Here is a 7833-nt window from a genome sequence, read left to right as displayed (position 1 = left end):
CGGAGGATCACTGACAGAGGTATGAAGGACTACAGAATCCATGCTCGCTGACTTCCGGCGGATGCGGCAGTGTTCAGGTAAGAGGATTTCAATGAACAGCGTTTATATAGTGATATTATTAAGACAGCAGAGGTGGCAAAAGTACTGACATTCTGTACTTAAGTAGAAGTACAAGTACTTATGTTAAAAAATACTTTAGTAAAAGTCGAAGTACTGGTTCAACTTCTCTACTTAAGTAAAAGTAAAAAAGTACAGGCTCTGAAATGTACTCAAAGTAAGAAAGTAAAAGTAGTTCTTTGGAGGATGTTTCTACCTGCTATTTTTGTGTAAAACTAACCGAACCTCATTATATATTATTGTAATAATATAAAATAATATATACTGAGAATACAAATGTTATTCCAATCTAAATTTTAATCCTAATGAATGCACTCAGCTTGAAACTGTTATGTAGGACACAAACTGTGAAAGTGAATTTAAACACAGCTCTGTTCTCTGTGTCCTCCATAGTAGAGGGTGACTGTGTCTCCACCTAAACACCAACATGAGGATACTCAGGGGTTACAGTGGGATTCAGAAGGTGGAGGAACCCTAAGATCAGCTGTAGTGGCTCTGCATGGGGAGAAGAATCACAGCTTTCTATTGTGAGCTCCAGTAAATGATGTTGGTGTGCAGGCTGTGATCAGCTGACCTGCTGCTGCTGCTCTGAGGTTTACTGCTCTGTGTGGATGAAGTGAACTCACAAAGATGTAACCCAGTATTTCACAGCTATCTGAGCTGATCTCCATCCCCTACACTGACAGCATACAGGCTGTAGAAATGTTGGACTCAGTGAATGAATCTCAGCATCAGCAGCTTTGATTCAGACTCATCTCTGCTGCACTGATGTAACCTGTAACTCTGACCATGAACACAAACACTGTGCTCCAGTCCAACACAGAGCTTTACTGTAAATACAGTACAACAAGCTAACCTAAACTGCAGTATTTTAATAAAATCTTTGAATTACACAACGTCAGCATACTTCTGTTTATTTTCCAGTCCTTACCTTTAATTCTAGCCTCTCTTCTTCCTCTCCTGTCCTCTTTCTCCATCTCTGAGTGAACTTCTCTCTCTTTGCTCTCCCTGAAATGCAGCAGCTCTTCTTTTAGCTAGCAGACACACTGTGTGACAAACTGCACACACTTTGTGTGTTTGCTTATATCTGTTGAGCATTTAGAAACGTTGCATTTACCTGCCACACGTTACTCCCTTCATGCTCGCTCCTCTTCAGTAGCGCTAGCTAAGCTGTTTATGTGCCGCAGCGCAACTTACGGACTCGGTCCGGCCCGATTATAGCGCTATAAATGATACATTAATTATATGGGTTTGCGTATTTAATCCCTTTGTACGAGATAAGCCCCGATGATGGAGGATACACCAGTACGATTGTCTCTTATATGTTATTATTCCTCCATTTAGGCTCAGATCGTTTGATGTTTGAAGGCGCACTGACCGGAAATGCAAACTTCTCTCTGACGTTAAAAAGTAACGAGTCTGTTTGAAAATGTAAGAAGTAGAAAGTACAGATACTTGTGTAAAAATGTAGGGAGTAAAAGTAAAAAGTAGTCAGAAAAATAAATACTTAAGTAAAGTACAGATACCTGAAAAATCTACTTAAGTACAGTAACGAAGTATTTGTACTTCGTTACTTCCCACCTCTGTAAGACAGTGAGTGTCAATAAGCACTCGAAATTATATTAATGTGGTGTAAGAGAGCGCTGATATCCCAACTCTGAGATGCATTTGTCGAGATTATTACGGGTTTTGCCGGCTTAAAGTTTCTGTGCAAGTGTTAGCGGATATCGTAGAAAAGCTTTCACTATTTAAACAATGTTATGACAGAAATATGAGCTTCTGGACTTACTAGTTAAGTAAAATGATTGTTTTCAGCCACAGGTTCCAAATAAATATCCGAATTAGCTTCAGTGCATCCATATTCAATATCTGATTCATTGTCCTCAGCTTTAAACAAACCCAGAGATCATCTGTGTCTGTGTATCTCTGCTGAATTGGACTTTTTCTACTTCTCTCTGTTGTGTCTCTGTCTTAACACCAGTATTTTTATGGTTAGGTAAATTTGGTAGATGCCAATATATATATTTTTATTTCATTCAGGTGTGGAAACAGTGGTTCAGAGGGTGCACTTCAGGACTGTTAAATGAAGGTGGTGAGATGTACTGGATTAATCCCTGTGCAAAGATATCTTCAGATTACTGGACTGACCACATCAGCCTTTCGTGAGGTCTGCCTAAAGAAGACTAACGAATTCAGTGCAGCGTCCTGAGAAGGTGGATGTGAGGACAGAAGCACACAAACATGTAGTTGTAGTGAGCTGCCAGTAATTTTAGATGGATTTGTTCGTCTAACTAATGTCTGTCTCGCTGTCAGCCCTGTGACACATTGGTGACCTGTCCAGGGTGAACCTGCCTGTGCCTGTTGGGATAGGCTCCAGACCTCCACCTACACACTGACAATCAAATGTGGATAGACTAACTTCTTTTTTTAGATTAATTTTATCATCTAGTGTGTTCTTGTGTCATTTTAACTTCTAGAGTGTTCTTGGATTTGTGGTATTAATATTAAAGTTAGCCATCTTACTTACAGAATTCCTACCATGAGCCATCGCCCCTGAGATTATTCCTATATTTATATGAAGGCCAGCATAACTGTGCTGTGTACATGAAGAATGCTAGTCACTGTCAGTTTTCTTCTTTTACACTGAAAATTATATTGAGAAGTTAAAGAATCCATTCATCCTCTTTCTTAACTGCTTGCCCAGTTAGTGGAGCTCTGCAGTGTATTCCTGACACAGGGAACTAGGGGGGTACACCCTGGACAGTCTGCCAGTCTGTTGCGATGTTTTAAGCAATGTATTCATATTTAATTTTTTAAAAACGAATAAATGATTTTCTATAAATTTGTGATGCATTTTTGATTACTGATTCCAAGATGGTGTAGTGTTCTTTATAGAAATCTTGTTTGGGTTTTAAATATTATTTCTGTTTTCTGTTTGCCAGCGCAGCTCTGCAGTCACTGTCCAGGTGGGTCAGTGGGAGCAGAAGCCCTCTGCTAATGTACAGGCCCTGATCAGCACCATCCAGGAAGACCCACACAACCTCTAACTGCTGGAGCTTTTTGTTTGCCTGTGACTGGAGAGTCAGATTTCTGTTGGGGGGTTACAGCTCGCTGTGCTGGAGAAACTGCTTCACACCTGCAGAGGTCAGTCAGTTTGCAGAGGTCATTGAAACCCTCCCACCCTGGCTTTCATGTGTCTGATCTTATATGAAACAGCAATATTTCAGTGGCTGCTGCTTATACCACAGGCTAACACACTCTACAGATCTCTGATGGGCTCCTTCAACAAAGATGTTTAGTAGATGTTGGTCTGCAGTTTGATGCTTAGCATCTCCAAAGTTTGTTTCTTGTTTATTATTCATTCGTAGAAAGTAATGTGATATCTACTAATAGTATAATTGTGTCAACCTGGTGCCCTTCATTTATGAAGAATAAATATTGGAGTATAAATGCTTGACCCTGCGTGTCTGTGTTCTCTGGGCTTTTCCAATCCCTTTTTGCAGGGTCAGAAAACAAAACCACGATTACTGTATGTTTCTTTCTCAGGTGATATGATTGTGAGTAAGCAAAGCTCAGGAAAAAGGAATCCCTGCAGACCTGTTCTTTCAGCTCCAAGCCTGCTCTGTTTATTCATAGTTGCAGAACACTATAACAACTGCAACAACTGAGGTATAAAGTGTTCGATTAGACAGATGGAAAAGATTTTAATCTTAGGTAACTTCAACATGCTGAGGTCACAGAAACAGGAGAAAAAAAACTGCCCTGATATTTCTCACCATCAGCCAAGAAGACCACAGTTCCACAATAATAATTATGCTCATAATTGATTGTTCCCATATATAAAATACTTGGAATGGTATAAAAGTCTGCAAAAGGTTTTTTCCTTGTAACATCTGTAGCATCACCCTTACATAAGTCACGAATATGGGTTATTAGGTTCATAGCTTAGTGAGAGTATTACTATTTTTAATATTCAAAGTATCGAAAACTACAGTGGAGACAATTCTTGGAAAAATATTATGAGTTACTGCTTGAGCAATCTGTACAAAAACATCTACAGGAAAAAGGGAAAACCGAGCATCGAGAGACTGGACAAACAGTTAATGCTGGGTAGCTGTGGGTACAGACACATGATGAGTGAAAAGTGGGAAGTGGAGAAAAAAGCTCAGTGCATCATGGGACGTTCCCAACACCCTAGGCCTATAGTAGTGTAACTAGGAGAGGTGAGGGTGTTCAGGGTCACCTGATCCAGCCCTAACTATAAGCTTGATCATAAAGGAAAGTTTTAAGCCTAATCTTAAAAACAGAGAGGGTGTCTGTCTCCTGAATCTAGACTGGGAGCTGGTTCCACAGAAGAGGGGCCTGAATCTGTATTCATTCAGAATCAGGAGCTGCTATGAAATGCTGCCACCTGTCCTCTGAGCTCCTGTTTGTTTGCTCTACCGTTGAAATGAAGATCTAAAATTATCTAAACTTGAGCTCTAATGTTTAGTAATATAATGTTCTTCACCTCCATATGTGATTTTTGCCAACTTTCTTTCAGCTTTCGAGAGGAAGCAGCAGACAGTTTGTGGGGTTTGGGCTCACAGATGGTGACAGCACAGAGAGACTGTGGTCCTTCCCCTGAAGAGCTGCAGGAGTCACAGAGGAGATGACACCATCTCACTGTCTGGACTTGCTGACTGATGTTCTTCTGCACTGCAGGTGTAGCACAGCATTTACAGGCTGCTAACATCTGAATCTTTGAATAACACAGTAACCAAGCAATACCTGTTACTGTTGTCTAATAAGTGTGTAACTCTTTAATATTATTCCCTGCTGCCCATCTTAGAAGGAGTGTTCTTATAAACATGGAGGAAAAAGATGGAAGAATCTGAGCTGAACTTCCTGTTTCCTGCTACAGATGCTGAGTGTGACCTCAGAGGCCAGCTGGTCTGCAGAGTTACAAGTGAATCAAGGCAGAGGACAGTCTGCCTGCAGCTTCAAAGAAAACATTCAGGTAAAGCGATGTGGATCAGTCGATAACCCTGTCACTGCTTTCAAATGAGATCCTGTTAGAGAGAGACAGTCTGAGCCATTTTAGCCTCACAAGAAGGACAAAAATGAAGATCCAACTTTGACCATAATACAAACTAATCACTGTTGTGTGTTTAACCCAGATGGGCAGGATCTCCGCATCAGACTGTCCAAACAGGCACCAGCTGTTTGTGCAGACTGAGACAGACAACAAAAGAAAACAGCAGCTTCTGTGGCCTCCACAGGTGAGCGTGTTCCTGCACCAATCAGCATCTGTTCTCTGTCAGTCTGTGCGCTTTTATAAATGTAGTATTGATAAGTACAGTAACCTAACCATAGTAACCATACAACAGTCACTCGAAACATCTACTTTCTAACTGCCTGGCTGCTGCCTGCCAGTCATTTTACAAACCATGTGGTAACAGGCCTGAACCTCTGCTTCCTTTATTCCCCTCAAGGTCAAAGGTGACGTTTCAAGGGGTCTTCAAAGAAGAAGGGACTGATGTCGTGTCGATCAGTGATTATGAAGATGACAGCGAGAGCAGCTATGACTGTAAAAGTCTGATCACGACTGTTTTGCTGCTTCCTGATTATTAATGAATGTTCTGAGCGTGTTTGCGTCTTTTGTCATTAATTCTTTTGTCGTCATTTAATCGTCATAAAATTCACCAAACTCAGTTTGTGTTGTTTAATTTTTACAGGCCACACCCACTGCACATAAGAAAACACTCATTTTAATCGCTGATGACTCAGTGACTTTATAAAAGCTTTTATAGTCCAGCCTTTGACTATTAACACTTACCATATTGTACCTGTACAGCATGGTTTTGTACACGTATGAGATTTTTTTCATGTTGAAGTCATTTCCTGATTTATTTTGTAATCTTTGTTGGTTTTCTCTTATTTGGAACTGATTGTGAGTCAGTGTGTAACCTCACGTGTTTCCCTTTATTCCACATGACTTTAAGTTTTTTGATCTGTTTATTTAAATTTCCGTTTCATTTTGATCTGTATTGTGTGACCCTTGCAGACTGGTTTGTGGGCTGCTTGCCTTGCTGTGTGTAACCACTGCCTGTTTTTGACTAAAGATTTGGATTTTTGACTTTTACCCCGTCTCTGTGTGTCCTTCGAGTCCTCTTCCTCTGAGTGAGGCACATACACATGTTTGAATTCAGTAACTCAGCTTTGCCGCTGTTTTCAGCTGTGGTCAGCAGCAGTGACTCACAGCAGGTTTGAGAAAGGAAATTCAGTTTTATAAAGTGATTATAGTTGGGAGTTTTGGGATAACTGTTTTTATGCTTTTATTATTATTACCTTTCAACATACATGAGGTCAAATTATAAAGTTCTGTATAAAGCAGGAGCTGTGAAAAATCCTTCTGGCACTATACATAATATGATATTAATAAAGTGTGAAATCTTTAATAAAATATTAGGAAAAAAATGTGCTCTTATGCTATTGATAATACTGTCAGTCAAATTCATGTACAATCTTTGTTTTTACATATAAATTAAACTGGATTAGAGGTGGTGACCATAAGCATACCAAAAAAAAAAAAAAAAGACAATTTACAATATAACATTACTGGTCTGTTATCATAAATAAGCCTAATCCTCTCATTAGTGTCACATTGTTCTTCCAAGTCTTCACAGTGTTAAGTTTGTTTTTCATTTTATTTTGTTATCAAAACTGTGACCAAAACGACTCTCCTCAAACTAATGATACTGGCAGTCCAGGGCATCATTGTATGCTGAGCTAGGGTTAGGGTTAGGGTTAGCAATTCAGACTGTAAATGTCATCCATATTACTCTTGCTGAATCCAACAAATATGTAAGAAATTGCATAATAAGTGGATTATTATTTAATATCCATATTGATTATCAGTCTTCATTTTCACCATTGATACACCCAGGGTCTTGGTGGGGATGGGTTCTATCCTGGGATCCTCAGGTGAAAGTTAAGTTGTACCCTGCAGGTCGGCAGCCCATCAGTCATATCTAACACTTGGTTCAAGATTATACATCAAACTAAAATCAAACCAGGCTCCTTGCATGGAAATGATGAGCTGGCTGTGAGCATTCTTTGACTCTCCTCCACCTGCCCCATCAAACCTCAGCAGTAAACATATATGGAGGAAGCAGGCTCAAAGCTGGCACAGTCTCCATCATCAGATCCCTGCCCGGTTAATTTTCCATCTTATAATCAATACTTTAGAGCAGACATCATCAATAGGCGGACCTCGGTCCGGATCAAGCGGACCCGAACCTAATACTAAAACAGAAATGACCACTTAATTAATATCTTGTTGAGCGCTTTCTGGTTTACCGGCGCAGCTTTTACAGTCCTTACGGTAGTAGCGAAGCGTCCAAGGAAACCCACTGACCAATTGTCTGCGAGTTTGGCTATACCACCACGTGATACCACCAAGCTGGTTCCGACAGGTGTCGTGCCAAAGTAGTTATCCCCGACATAATTTGTATCCCCACCCTCGAGAGCGCACTGCGGTCAAGTGAGCCCTCATTTTCGAAGACGCAGTCAAGCTAGCCGCACGTAGAATTACGTTGCGCTTTTATACCGCATATTATGGTACAGCTGCCAGTCGCCCTAAAAAACAAATCGGAAGTCTTGTTATCCTTCAATGTCCACCATTGCAATGCATTTTTCATAAAAAAAAATACTGTCAAGCCTCTAAATACTCAG

At 40.3% G+C, this 7833-nt stretch overlaps 1 long non-coding RNA gene across 1 annotated transcript; it reads left to right on the top strand.

Moving 5' to 3' along the window:
- Positions 1–585: 585 nt before the first annotated feature.
- On the top strand, positions 586–6241 carry LOC115787680 (uncharacterized). Its single transcript, XR_004020532.1, has 7 exons — positions 586–644; positions 2158–2330; positions 3065–3261; positions 4661–4821; positions 5021–5116; positions 5277–5378; positions 5592–6241. It is a non-coding gene; the product is annotated as an uncharacterized LOC115787680 (long non-coding RNA).
- The last annotated feature ends 1592 nt before the right edge of the window (positions 6242–7833 follow it).

Source organism: Archocentrus centrarchus, chromosome 11, assembly GCF_007364275.1.
Source record: "Archocentrus centrarchus isolate MPI-CPG fArcCen1 chromosome 11, fArcCen1, whole genome shotgun sequence".
NCBI lineage: Eukaryota > Metazoa > Chordata > Actinopteri > Cichliformes > Cichlidae > Archocentrus > Archocentrus centrarchus.
Note: the sequence above shows the minus strand (reverse complement) of the source record. Positions and strands in the feature narration are given on the sequence as shown.